Below are 14,981 nucleotides of genomic sequence, written 5' to 3' on the forward strand. Positions count from 1 at the left end.
CAGCTGGGAAATCATCCTGCTTGGACATGCTTCGAGTATCTTGCTGCATTGACTGGACCAGAGCTGTGTGCTAGGGCACAGCTCCACTTACAAGGGAACCATCTTAGAACTGGGATTTAAGAAAAACTATTCATTCATATGACCACAGTAAGGATTTGAGTTATTGTTTTCATGATACATGATGAGATCTTGTACATCAAATAGAATTTTTTATTGGTTTTGTCACATGAACAGAAACAAAACAATCAAAACAAAATCAAAAGAGACAATGGAATTTTATGCTGTATATTTTCCATCAAGACTGAATATTAACGCATTCCCTCAGGCCCTTGAATTGTTGAGAAGTTCAAGTTCAGTTTTATATGGTGAAAACAAGCTATCGGGTGTGTTTTTTCTTTGGTTATTTTTGTTGGGGTTTTTAGGGTTCTCTGTGTTGGGCATTTTTTGTGGTGTTTTTTTTTCCTCAGTGTCTGCCATGCTGCTTCTCTGATCTGTGACTTGGTTTCTGATCTGTTATTTTGTTTTTGGAAAACTTCTATTAGTGCTTTTCAGATTTTAAAAAACTATCAAAGTGTTCAGAAAAGTCTGAAATTCTTTTGCTAAAAATGCTAAGGATATTTCTTTTTTAGTTTGTTGTTGTTGTTCTTGTTCTATGATCATGGGTTTGAATTTTTATTTATTCTGATGAGACTCCCTGAGTAATATACACAAAATAAATCCACTCTATGAGTATTCTTGGTTAGAATATTTTGTTGTATTATATATTAATCTTTGTTTGTGGAAGAATTTCCTAAGGTCCTGATTTTAGAATGGTACTATTGTTACAATAACTAGAAGCCTTTGAAATAAAGTTTGAAGATGATGCAGCCTTCATTAAGAAAAGAAGGGCTTAGGGGAAGCCAGTCTCCACAGTAACGTGCTGAGTAACTTAGTAAAATTTTAACTGTTGCATATTCAGATCTTTTCAGGATAACCATTCATTATTCCTGTGAAACTGCAGTAGTCTTATTCAGTTCTACAGTGTTTCTGAAAAGAGTTACTATATTATTAGTTAGGATCCCTGAAGTCCACTGTCTTCAAATTAATCCATTCTTTTTCTTCCATTACTATTTGCAGTCTAGGTTGCTCTGATCTGTCAGAAGAAGCAGAGGGATGCAAGCTCTTTGGATTAAAGTTGTTTGTCTCTTTAATTTTGTACCTCTGATTTAGATAAAGGTGAATGCCACCTAAATCAGTATTATGTTCTTTGTAAGGCTGTCTGCACGTTAGCTATACTGTTTGAAGGCAAACTTAAATATCACTTTTCATTAATGGCACCTGAGGTTAGCCCTGTTGTTACCAATGATGAAAACTGCCATTGGTTTCATCAGGATATAATTTTATTTTCGTGTGTAGACCAGGTGCTAGGAAGAGAATGCATCACTTAAATACTTCATTTGCTTTTCACAGAACCACAGAATCACAGAATCACTAGGTTGGAAAGGACCTTTAAGATCATCAAGTCCAACCATTAATCCAACACCACCATGTCCCCTAAACCATGTCCTGAAGCGCCACATCCACACGTTTTTTGAACACTTCCAGAGATGGCGACTCCACCACCTCCCTGGGCAGCCTGTTCCAATGCCTGACCACCCTCTCGGTGAAGAAATTTTTCCTAATATTTAATCTAAACCTCCCCTGGTGCAACTTGAGGCCATTTCCTCTTGTCCTATCACTAGTTACTTGGGAGAAGAGACCAACACCCTCGTCGCCACAACCCCCTTTCAGGTAGTTGTAGAGAGCGATAAGGTCTCCCCTCAGCCTCCTCTTCTCCAGACTAAACAACCCCAGTTCCCTCAGCTGCTCCTCATAAGACTTGTGCTCCAGACCCCTCACCAGCTTCGTTGCCCTTCTCTGGACACACTCCAGCACCTCAACATCCCTCTTGCAGTGAGGGGCCCAAAACTGAACACAGTATTCAAGGTGCGGCCTCACCAGTGCCGAGTACAGGGGCACAATCACTTCCCTACTCCTGCTGGCCACACTAGTGCTGATACAGGCCAGGACGCTGTTGTCCTTCTTGGCCACCTGGGCACACTGCCGGCTCATATTCAGCCGGCTGTCAACCAGCACCCCCAGGTCCCTTTCTGCCGGGCTGCTCTCCAGCCACTCCTCCCCAAGCCTGTAGCGTTGCATGGGGTTGTTGTGGCCAAAGTGCAGGACCCGGCACTTGGCCTTATTAAACCTCATACAGTTGGCCTCTGCCCATCGATCCAGCCTGTCCAGATCCCTCTGCAGAGCCCTCCTACCCTCCAGCAGATCAACACTCCCACCCAACTTGGTGTCATCTGCAAACTTACTGAGGGAGCACTCAATTCCCTCATCCAGATCATCAATAAAGATATTGAATAAGACCGGCCCCAGAACTGAGCCCTGGGGAACACCGCTTGTGACCGGCCGCCAGCTGGATTTAACGCCGTACACCACAACTCTCTGGGCTCGGCCATCCAGCCAGTTCCTCACCCAGCGAAGAGTAAACCCGTCTAAGCCACGAGCCGCCAGTTTCTCCAGGAGAATGCTGTGGGAGACGCTGTCAAAGGCTTTACTAAAGTCCAGGTAGACAACGTCCACAGCCTTTCCCTCATCCACTAGGTGGGTCACCTGGTCATAGAAGGAGATCAGGTTGGTCAAGCAGGACTTGCCTTTCATGAACCCATGCTGGCTTGGCCTGATCCTTTGGTTGTCCTGCAGATGCCCTGTGAGCACTCTCAAGACCAACCGCTCCATAATCTTCCCTGGTACAGAGGTCAGGCTGACAGGCCTGTAGTTCCCAGGATCCTCCTTCCGGCCTTTCTTGTAGACGGGCGTCACATTGGCAAGCCTTTAAAACATTATGTTTGTTATGATGAATATTAGAGGTTATTTTTTCTTAAGTTTAGTAGAATATTAAGATTTTGTAAGATTTTTGTAAGATTTTTTGTAAGCATTAAGATTTAATGCTTACACACATAGATTTTCTCCCTAAATGAGTGTATCTTTTCTTACTCTGCTTGAGCAAATAATGAAACTGGCAACTGGATAATCTTGTGCTGCTGGAAGAAGATGGATAGAGAGCAATACTTTGGGCCCAAATGTTCTAGCTCTCAGATAGACTGAAGAACAGATATTATAGCATAAATCGTTTAAAACTGTGTAATTCCTGAACTGAGTGGATTTACATAGACATTCCTATATATACATGCAGGGCAGTAGGTTAAACTGTGATTTGGAGGATGTTTCTTTGCATCTCAAAATATTTTCCCTGCATTTTTGAAAGAATGAAACAGGATAGCTTGTGGAAAGCTGTAAGTTGACCTTTGTAATCAGGGGAGGAAAGCTGCCTATTCCTATCTGAAACTGTGTGAAAACTTTAATCTGTCATATAAGCATATCGTTTGAGATTGAGGGGTTCAGAAGGCAGGGGTTTTTTTTTTTATTGATTGACATTTCTGTTCTTACCAAGTAAGCAATATTCTATGCTAGGAGTCTGAAATAAATTGAAGTTCTCTTTCTTAACATCTATATAAATCTGCCAGAGCCTTAAAGTGACACAGTGGTTAGTTTGATAAATATATGATAGTTGCTGTAGAAGGAGAAAGAGCTTTTAAAACCAAATTTCTTTTCCAGAATTGTACTGTGGTGTATCCATGTAGTTTTAAATTTGTTTCTTAATTTTATCACAGGTGGTATATTAAGGATCCTGCAGGAAAACCATTTAATGCTAACGCTAGAATTTTACACTGTAATCGGAGGTAGTTATTTTTGCATTACCTCGGTATAATCTCACCTTGAGGTGAAATCCCTGATGTTTTCTTTCACAAAACCACTGAGTTCTGTTGCTTTGCTCTACCTGTTCTGACAAATTCTATAATGCCCTTTTTGGCATCACAATGTATGGATGAAAGTTGCTGAAATGCATGAAGACTAATGCTAAAATATCTATCAGTCCAGTGTCTTCCAAGACAGTGTAATGCAGTCAGACGTTCCCATTTTGATTGTTGGCAACTGTCATGTATATACTGGTGGGTCACTATTTAGGTTAGTATTATGACTTCTGCCTTTTTATCCAGCTCTGGAAGAAATTAGGTTAATTCTTTTTGGTTTGTTTTTTCTTTGTTTGTTTTTGGGGTTTTTTTTTGATTGCTCACAGTTTAACATTAGTTCCTCCTTGAACTTCTTATATCTTGGACATTAGAGAAGAAAATACAACGTGTCTCATATACCTCCTCGTTCTTGGTTTCAACTGTGCTTTTCCTACTTTCAGCATCTTCCTACAACAGTGGGAATAGGAATGCAACAACCCTGCCCAAAGCAGTAGGTGTGATTTATGGTATCACCCTAAAAAGCACACTAATACACATAATATAGATTGATTACATTTCTCTGCTGTACGTCAGTAAGCAATAGAAATTGCTGTCTGCTGAGTGCGCACATAACATGTGACTCCAGACTGGGATTAGATGTTAAAGCAGTAAAAGAGGTACCTTTATTTAAGTTATTTTAATTACTATTTTTGTTTAAATGAAACAAGTTCAATAAAACACACTATTGTAAACTATATCTGTAAACAGTAATTGAAGAGGCTAGTATCAAATCTTAAAATCCCCTTTGGGTAAATTTCGTTAAGTTCTTTCACTTAAAATGATGTTGTTTATAGGTATCAATGTCTGTGACTGGAAAACTGCCTCAGGCTTTTAAGAATGGATGTTATTGGAAAAGTAGGAAATGGTCCTTGTTTGATCTGCCAGGGTCCTGGGAATGGGATGAGTGCAATTCTCATTAGATTGTATTTCAGCATTCCCTTCACATTAATATTGACTGTAGGGTTAAGCCTGTCACTTCTGACAAGGGGAAAAAAGGCTACTACAAATCTGATGACACTTCGCATAAAAGGACTCTGTGGCCATTAGTTTAAGCACATCCTACTTGGTTTTCTCCGATTATTGTTAATTCCCCTTGCTTCTTTCTGGCTTGTCAGCAGGTGAGTGGAAATGATAACTGTTTTCCTAGCAGCTGTGCTAAAGAGATTTTTTGCATTGCATCAGCATGTTGATGTTGCATCATCACATTGTAATTTCTAATGCTGTCACATCTGTTTGATCTGGAGGTCACCACCTGCTTTTACTTCAGTGGCCTTACTGCCGTGACTGGTAATCCACATACAAGGGAGACCATGTCTGAAAAGTATAAACCAATAGGACACCTCAGTAACCCCTGTGGTTAGTCAGTTTGTCTAATGCCCATTGAATGCAAATTTAAATCATTAATAACATTTTAATCTAATTTCCAGGAAAATTAAAATGTTTTCCTGGCAGCCATTGATGGTATTCCTTTGATTTTGTCATAGCAGGTATGAGTAAAATGCTATGTGGGAATTCACTCCTTGTCTCAGAAAAAGATTACAGAAGGAACTGTCTACAGTTTTCCTCTTTTGTGTAGTTCTGCAGTAATCTCTTATCATCCTTCTGGAGTGGCCTGTATGTAGGGTTATTGGGGGAGGCAGATTGTCATGAAGATAGAGCTTATATCAAAGGCTGACCTTGTCATCCTGCCCTATGCTTTTAGATACTGCCAGATTTTATTGGATGTGGCTGTGTGAAATTTTACAAAGAAAACTAGTGAGTAAGTATAAAACACAACTTGCTGACTTGAAAGTGCTCCATCTCTGGTGTGTATCACTTGTACACTTGCTGCCACCTTTGCTGCTGAGTATAAGATGTCCATCTTCAAACATGTTGTGGTAGGTTGACCTTGGCTGGTTGCCAGGTGCCCACCCAGCTGCTCTCTCACTCCACCTCCTCAACAGGACTGGGGGAGAAAATAAGAAAAGAAACCTCATGGGTCGAGATAAGGACAGGGAGATGACTCACCAATTACCATCAAAGGGAAAGCAGACTCATCTTGGGGAAAATTAATTTAATTTATTGCCAGTTAAAAATAGTGTAGGATAGTGAGAAACAAAGACAGAACTAATAACACCTCCCACCCTTCCTTTCTTCCCAGGCTCCAACTCATTCCTTCATTCCCAACTCTTCTACCTCCTCCCTGAGCAGCATGGTGGGTGGCAAGGTGGGGTCAGAGCTGCTGCCATCAGTTCATAATACTTGGTCTCTGCTTCTCCCTCCTCCTCACACTTTTCCCCTGCTCCAGCATGGGGTCCCTCCCACCAGGGTCTTAGAGTGCTGGGTGGCCTCTTCCTGTGTATGGTGTAAGGGAGGTGGGACTGATGTCTGCTTCGCAGGCACCAGTTCTGGAGCCACCCCTCTCAGTGTGCTGGGCAGAGTGCTTTCACTCGAGGACTGCTTAGCTCTTGGCTAGACTTGCTGAGCCTCAGGACGTGGTGTGAATACTGTTTTACTAGGGCTCTGACCTAATGCTTAGGATATCAGTCTTGTCGTTTGATTAGGATTGACACAGTAAAAAGATGAAGTTTCTTTTAGATTAACACTGATGGTGTGAGTATATTAGTATTTTTATTTACGTGCATGTAGGAAACTTAGGTACATATTTCATCTCCAGTCCTTGCTCAGAAGTGTCAAGCACTATTTTAAGTAAGATCAAGGAGCTTTTTATTAATCATTTTCATCTGGCAGAAAATAAAGGAATGGTTTTAATAAACCTGTGAACCGAAGCCCAAAGAGCAGGTTGCCCCAGTTGTATATGGAGTTTGATCCCACTCAATTCACAGGCTAGTTTGGACTAGACATGCTGATTTCCTGTTGTTTGACCAACAAGAAGAAAAAAAGGAATTTTATGATTTTTCATACCAGGCTTAATTTTTTCCACTTTTCTGTTCAGCGTATGAATACTGTGATTTTGAAGGTACATACACATGAGAAATATTTCAAATATGTTATCTCAGTTTTCTTAACTGCAATTGTCATCCTAATGTTAGAAACCATCAGGTTGAAATACATTCTTCATACAGAAGCTGAGAACGAACAAAAGCAGTGAGGTCAGAGTGACTGCAGAGGACTGAAGAACCAGTGTAAACTCAAAACACAAAAGTCATGCAAGAACCAGAAGTTACAGCAGACTACACTGCATGATGTATATTGACTTATGTAACATGTTTAGAGAGCAATGGATTGCTTTGCTTCAGGCACTATTAAAGATGCACAGAGAGGTACACACAGTTCCCGATCTTCTGTGGACTCTTCAGGCGCCGAAACTACATTAAGAGCTAGCCCTATTTCAGTACCCTGATGCACTAGTAAATCATGTGATGGTGTTTCATGGCAGCTCTTAGTTGCTGAAAGCTTCTTTCAGGGGGTCCAGGGACATAGGTAATTTTTATCTTCCATAGACAAAAACATGGCTATCTATGTGCTCAGAAAATGCTGCGTTTGGTTTGTATTTATTTATATGCTGACAGGATGCGTCATACTTGTATTTCTGGGAGGTTGCATCTATTGCCTTTTACTGACTTATCAGAGCATGAAAAGATACTCTGCTTCCTCTGTTCTAGCTAGCACTACAATTTAATAGGATATAGTTGTTTTTTTCCTTTGCATAATGTAATAGATAAGCACCAAAGTAGTACTAGGTTGCAGTGTGATCCTTTGGTTTACCCTGTCTTTTAAAACATACAACAGAGACTAACATATAATCCCTCCATGCATTAATTCTTGTAATAGATAGGTGGTTTGAATATTCTCTGCACTCTTATACCATGGTCCTGACCAAGCAGAACCTGTCTATATTGGATAGTGTGTGGTATGTATCCGTCATCTCTATATGGCTGTGTAATTCCCAAAGTGAGAAATCTCCACCAAGGTTGGAGGAAGCTTCTGGAAGCATGTACCAAATAATATTGTGCTTGAGAGTAAGAGCAGGGATTCCTGTGCAGATGTAATGATTTGGTTTACAGACCCTTTTATGTTGGACAGTGAAAACCTCATTTTGGTGAAATTGCAGACTCCCTTGCTACAGCTATTTAAAGAGACTGAGGTTCATGTTTGGTGTTTATGTACTGTGAAATCCTGTACCTGTTGAAGTTCATGGCTCTGTGCATTTTATTTTGAACAATAATAGGCATATTTTTGCAGTCATTTCTACCTACAGATAATTCTCCATTGTAAAATGTGTTTAGACTTATGAACGGACAGTGCTGATATAGGAGCTGGGTTCTCTTACTGAGTAATGTTGCTGCCTAAGAGCTGTGCAGTTATGTACAGTAAGATGTTTCCAAGGTAGGTAGGACCTGTGGTTGTAAGGAGGACTTCTGTTACTTATTGCTGGTTTGCTGTCCTCGTAGATGTATTTTTAAAATTGCATTGGAACATGCAAAGTTAAAGTACTGTTTCTTTTCTGTGGGACTTGCCATAGTTTAGTTTCTTTCAAACTTGGGAAATTAGGAGTCACAGATGTGTCATGCTATTCTGCAATTCCTTGTTGCCATATAAGGTAAAGAGGCTATTCAAAACCGACACATTCTTTCACATATTTAATAAAAAGATTCCTTTTGCTAGACATGATAGATACCTTAATTCCCAGGACCAGCAGAAGGATCAGCAGATCTGCCAGAAAAAGATCTGCAAAGATCAGCAGAAAATAATTTGTTTTCCTTTAGTTTATTTTTTCCCTTAAGTCAAGCCATTTGATATTAATTAGCTGTGGTCTAAAAGAACATCTTTTTAAATGCTTTCTTTTAACGTTATATTCTTAATTCTGGGCCATTTTTCAGGAAAGAACCTGCCCTGATTACGCTGGAAGATCGTCATCACTTTTTCTTCGTAGCTTGCCTTGATGCCCCCATGCATAATTACCCCTCCATGTGAAAGACCAAACTCCCTATTTAGGTCACTTTTGTATTTGGAGGTATGAGAGATATATATATTTATGTACAACTAAGGCATTTCTACAAAGATTATAAAAGGATGAAAAATAATTTTAAACAGAAAACTATGTGGAAGATAGGAAGACAGAAGGGCGTATAACAGATGAGAAAGCAGGAATGCTTAGCAGATGTTCTGTCTTAGTCTTTCCTAAAGGAAAATAATACCATACATATAGCAATACAGATTGACAAGGATGATCTGAGATCACAAGGCAGAATGTGAAAGGTAACCAGTTAAAGAATTAAGATAAGTAGATTCAGCCAGGTTTTCTTGATCATAGTCACAGGCACCAACTGTAGTCAAACCACCACTGACAATTATATGTGTAGGCAGCTGAAGAATGAGTTAAGTCCCAAAGGAGTGCTATTTACTTATATATAACTAAGAAATTGTGCACATAAGATTAGACTGATTTGTTGTTAATAAAATTTCGATATGGTTCCACAGTAGTCTTCATGAAGAAGACTAAACGATTACGGTCCCAGTGCTGAGTTCAGTCGCCTGTGCTCTAATAAGTAGCTTCTAAGAAACTCTTTCAGGAAGACATTTTTATTAAATTTAATGTACTCAGAGAAGAACTGCCGTGGTTAACAACGCTCTGTAGCATTTCTGTTGAAGTGCTTTTGAAGTTAGAATATGGCTAGAATCAGATGCTACATGCTTAGTGGCAGCTACAGACGATCTGCTTTGGGAAAACTTTTTCATGATGGAAAAAAATTGTAATATTCCCATGTCCTGCAATGTGAGGTTAATCCCTTACTTGACCCATTAGGAACTCCTTCCAACCAAATGCATTAGAATAATTTTACTATGTTTTGCAGAAAAGATTATAATAGGAAATATATTTAAAGGGGACAGGCTTCTGTCTAGATTGCAATCATAAAATTGTAAAGCACTTTTGTATGTGTGTTGAAAGTTCATGTGGGCTTTAAAAATATTAAAATGGAAGATTGCCTTTGTTTATAAGACCACCTAATTTTGTCAATTCTATATACTATTTCTCTCCTCATTAATAGACTTTACTGTTGACATACTTTGAAGAAGTGTATAGTAATGCTGTCTCCATTTAATCTGGAAGTTCTTCTGTTTAAAAAAGAAGGCATTTCATATAACTAAGTGCTTTTAGAAATATTGGTAATTCTTTCTGCCATGTTTCCTACCAAAACAAATAACAGTTTTCTTTTTCATTTTGGTAGGATAGAATTCTTCAACAGTTTAGTTTATTCATGTAAAAACCAGATCCATTCTTCTGAACGTGAACACAGAAAAATTCTGTACTTGAGATTGTAGGTGTACCTTTGTATTTTAAAAATTTTATCTTATTTTCATAATGTTTGTGTAACAAAAAAATATTAAAAAGGAAACGGAGGGAATATCTGTGAGAGGAGGACAATACAGTGATAAAGATCTTGAATCCTTACCAGTAGAATATACTACAGACAATCACCTTTGAAATAGCATTATTTACATTTTTGAATCCAATAGTTCAGAGAAATCTGTGTAAATGGAAATTGTGTCCCAGTAAAATGATTAGAAAAGTTAAACTAGGTAAGGAGAACAGGCAAGAAGAAAGCTGGCAAAGAACAGATGTTACCTTAGGGTCTGCCATGGATGACTCCGGTAAATTTAAAGACTGTCTTTTTAAAAGCATCAGTCTGGTTTGACCTGCAGGATTGTCTACCAGTTGTTTTCTACACCAACACAATGACTCAGTCTCTCTTTAAAGTCTTTTGTTTCCCTGTAGTGCTGTCCGATGGTACCTTTTATTAAATACCCCTTCCTGGGATGGGAGAGGCTATGAAATGGAAATGACAGGAACGTTTTGAAACCTCCACTGCTTGTGTCTTTCACAACTGGCGGTCTTATGTATGCTCATGCCAGGCATACTTGTGCTGCCCACACTTCGAGACTAATTTCCTGAAAGAGAGCAGTTCCCTTAGAGAGTCAAAAAGACACATGTTTTTAAAATCAGTATGTATAATGTTAGTTAAGACTGATCCTCTGATTCCATGATCAGATTTAAGTCACTGCCCAGATAACATGGATTTATCCCATTTTAATTTACTGATCCCATCACGCTTGTGGTTCCTTTTGTCATATGAGTCTAACCTACACTTAAAAGCCATATCTGATACGCGATTTGCAGATTATAGTTTCTCTTTACTAATGGGTCAGAGAGAAACATGAGTTTATGATCACGATTTTTGTGGTTGTTTTTCTGTTAGATGCTTGAGGTGGCTTGTATTGATAATTTCCCTGTACTATAAAACTTGTGTTATAAGCTGTAAATGTATCATTAATGGGCAGTGGTGTATATTCAGATTGATGATGGTAGGTAGAGAGCAAATTAAACCATGAGGGAATATTATGATTAAAAAGCCAACATAAAACCAAATGATCTTGATAGTGATACTTCCCTTTTATGAGCATGATTGGAATCTTCAAAGGATCGTTGATTGACTGAGTCTAAGTTTTACCTTTACAATTTTACGACAAACTAAAGTGGGGAGCCTATACTCCCATTCTAATTGCAAGCAGATAAAATCTGATCCAGAAAAGTGCTCAGCCTGTTTAAGATACTAGTATGCCTTCTGCTCTCATTAAAGGCAGAAGAAAAGGAGTGCTTCAGGTACCTTTGAGGATTGTGGTGCCTTAAATGGTACAGGTGTGCAGATCTGTGGTACAAAGGATAAGAACGTGAAATTCTGAGTATCTCTCTGAGTAGAATAATAGGCGTATCTGTTGTCTTGTCTAGGTGTCAAAGGTTTTCTGTTTTTCATGTGTGTATGAGGCAAGGAGGAGAAAATGTCTTTCTGTAAAGTACTCCAAAGGAAATGGTTTAGGCAGCAGTATAGGAAAACATGCACGAAGATGTCACTGACTTGATATTGCCTGTTGTATCCGAAGGTGGGCCCTATAGATTGGGACTTTTCACAGAATCACAGAATCACTAGGTTGGAAAGGACCTTCAAGATCATCAAGTCCAACCATTAATCCAGTGCCACCATGTCGCCTAAACCATGTCCTGAAGCGCCACATCCACACGTTTTTTGAACACTTCCAGAGATGGCGACTCTACCACCTTCCTGGGCAGCCTGTTCCAATGCTTGACCACTCTCTCGGTGAAGAAATTTTTCCTAATATCCAATCTAAACCTCCCCTGGTGCAACTTGAGGCCATTTCCTCTTGTCCTATTGCTAGTTACTTGGGAGAAGAGACCAACACCCTCGTCACCACAACCCCCTTTCAGGTAGTTGTAGAGAGCGGTAAGGTCTCCCCTCAGCCTCCTCTTCTCCAGACTAAACAACCCCAGTTCCCTCAGCTGCTCCTCATAAGACTTGTGCTCCAGACTCTTCACCATCTTCGTTGCCCTTTTCTGGACACGCTCCAGCACCTCAACATCCTTCTTGTAATGAGGGGCCCAACACTGAACACAGGATTCAAGGTGCGGCCTCACCAGTGCCGAGTACAGGGGTACAATCACTTCCCTACTCCTGCTGGCCACACTATTCCTGATACAGGCCAGGACGCTGTTGTCCTTCTTGGCCACCTGGGCACACTGCCGGCTCATGTTTAGCAGGCTGTCAACCAGCACCCCCAGGTCCCTTTCCGCTGGGCTGCTCTCTAGCCACTCCTCCCCAAGCCTGTAGCGTTGCATGGGGTTGTTGTGGCCAAAGTGCAGGACCCGGCACTTGGCCTTATTAAACCTCATACAGTTGGCCTCTGCCCATCGATCCAGCCTGTCCAGATCCCTCTGCAGAGCCCTCCTATCCCCCAGCAGATCAACAGTCCCACCCAACTTGGTGTCATCTGCAAACTTACTGAGGGAGCACTCGATCCCCTCATCCAGATCATCTATAAAGATATTGAATAAGACCGGCCCCAGAACCGAGCCCTGGGGAACACCGCTTGTGACCGGCCGCCAGCTGGATTTAACGCCATTCATCACAACTCTCTGGGCTCGGCCATCCAGCCAGTTCCTCACCCAGCGAAGAGTAAACCTGTCTAAGCCACGAGCCGCCAGTTTCTCCAGGAGAATGCTGTGGGAGACGCTGTCAAAGGCTTTACTAAAGTCCAGGTAGACAACGTCCACAGCCTTTCCCTCATCCACTAGGTGGGTCACCTGGTCATAGAAGGAGATCAGGTTGGTCAAGCAGGACCTGCCTTTCATGAACCCGTGCTGGCTGGGCCTGATCCCTTGGTTGTCCTGCAGGTGCCCTGTGAGCACTCTCAAGACCAACCGCTCCATAATCTTCCCTGGTACAGAGGTCAGGCTGACAGGCCGGTAGTTCCCAGGATCCTCCTTCCGGCCTTTCTTGTAGACGGGCGTCACATTGGCAAGCCTCCAGTCTTCTGGGACCTCCCCTGTTAACCAGGACTGCTGATAAATGATGGAGAGTGGCTTGGCAAGCTCCTCCGCCAGCTCTCTCGGTACTCTTGGGTGAATCCCATCAGGCCCCATAAACTTGTGGGTGTCCAGGTGGTTTAGCATGTCCTTGACTGCTTCCTCCTGGATTATGAGGAGTACATTGTGCTCTGCATCCCCGTCTTCCAGCTCAGGGGGTTGAATACCCTGTGGATACCTGGACTGGTTATTAAAGACTGAGGCAAAGAAGGCGTTAAGTACCTCAGCCTTGTCCTCGTCCTTGGAGACAACGTTCCCCGCCATATCCAGTAGGGGATGGAGATTCTCCTTGCCTCTCTTTTTGTTGTTAATATATTTGTAAAAACATTTTTTATTATCCTTTACAACTGTGGCCAGACTGAGCTCTAGCTGGGCTTTTGCCTTTCTAATTTTGTCCCTGCTTGACCTAACGAGATCCTTGTACTCTTCATGAGTTGCCTGCCCCTTCTTCCAGAGGTGATAAACTCTCCTCTTTTCCCTGAGTCCCAGCAAAATCTCCCTGTTCATCCAGGCCGGTCGCCTTCCCCGCCAGCTCTTCTTACGGCACATGGGGACCGCCTGCTCCTGTGCCTTTAAGATTTCCTTCTTGAAGACTGTCCAGCCTTCCTGGACCCCTTTGTCCTTCAGGACTGTCTCCCAAGGGACTCTCTCAACCAGTGACTTGAACAGGCCAAAGTCTGCCCTCTGGAAGTCCATGGTAGCGGTTTTGCTGACCCCTGTCCTTACTTTGCTGACAACTGAGAATTCTATCATGTCGTGGTCGCTAAGCCCAAGACGGCCTCCGACCACCACATCTCTCACCAGTCCTTCTCTGTAAACAGCAGGTCTAGTAAGGCACCTCCCCTGGTGTGCTCACTCACGAGCTGCGTCAGGAAGTTTTGCTCTCATCAGTGAAAAACCGTATCTTTACTCAAAGTTTGCACAACTGGCTTTCTAATGCTGGTGTGCAAGTAAAGAGCTGGCCTTTAAATGTGACCAGTGCATACTTTGTAAATATAATGATTTTGTCAACCTGCTCTGCATAACCTCTTAAGTACCTACAATAAGTAATGGAAACAGAATAATTTATCTGCCTGACTTGAGGTGGTAATATATTTTTTCAGCCTAGTAGCAATTTGTAGTCTGCATAGATTGGATTGTTTCACAGGAGAATTATTATGGTAATTTTAATTTTATCTTAGAACTTGTAATTATTCCACAGTATTGTTCTAATGTAACAGGCCATGCAGCAGTTCAGTTGTTTGTCAGGGTTCAAAATTCAACAGGGCAAATAAAAAATTTAGTTCTAATCTTTTTCTTTTATCAAAATGTTTTGGGTGTGTGTTTTCCTCTATAAGCACATTTCAAATATGATTATTAAAAGTTGTAGCAAGTATATTTAAAGCTGAAAAGCTATTATGTTAGGTGCAAACTATTCTGGAGTTTTGCTTCTGAGAGTATATGATAAACACTGAGAGAACAGGATGGGATTTGTTTTTCTTGTGTAGGCTTATAGCCCTAGTTCTTCTAATTATTCATCCCTTACTCTGATACTACATTTTGCTAGATACTCTACAGGTACATCCTCAGGGATTTATGCCCTGAAGGCGTAAGAAGTTTGTTTCAGCTGCGTGGATGTTGCTTGTGGATTTTCTTGATATATGTAATGGAACTTGCTTAGAGGAAAAATAGGTTTTAAAAAACAAAAAAGTGCTTGGTTTTAGTCCATCAGTACC

At 41.0% G+C, this 14,981-nt stretch overlaps 1 protein-coding gene across 1 annotated transcript in view; it reads left to right on the top strand.

The window, feature by feature from the left end:
- Positions 1 to 14,981, top strand: part of NCKAP5 (NCK associated protein 5) — a gene marked incomplete at its 3' end in the record, with an annotated part of 384,285 nt that overhangs the window by 178,980 nt on the left and 190,324 nt on the right. The window lies entirely within an intron of this gene.

This window comes from Phaethon aethereus, assembly GCF_964289735.1.
Source record: "Phaethon aethereus genome assembly, chromosome: 6".
NCBI lineage: Eukaryota > Metazoa > Chordata > Aves > Phaethontiformes > Phaethontidae > Phaethon > Phaethon aethereus.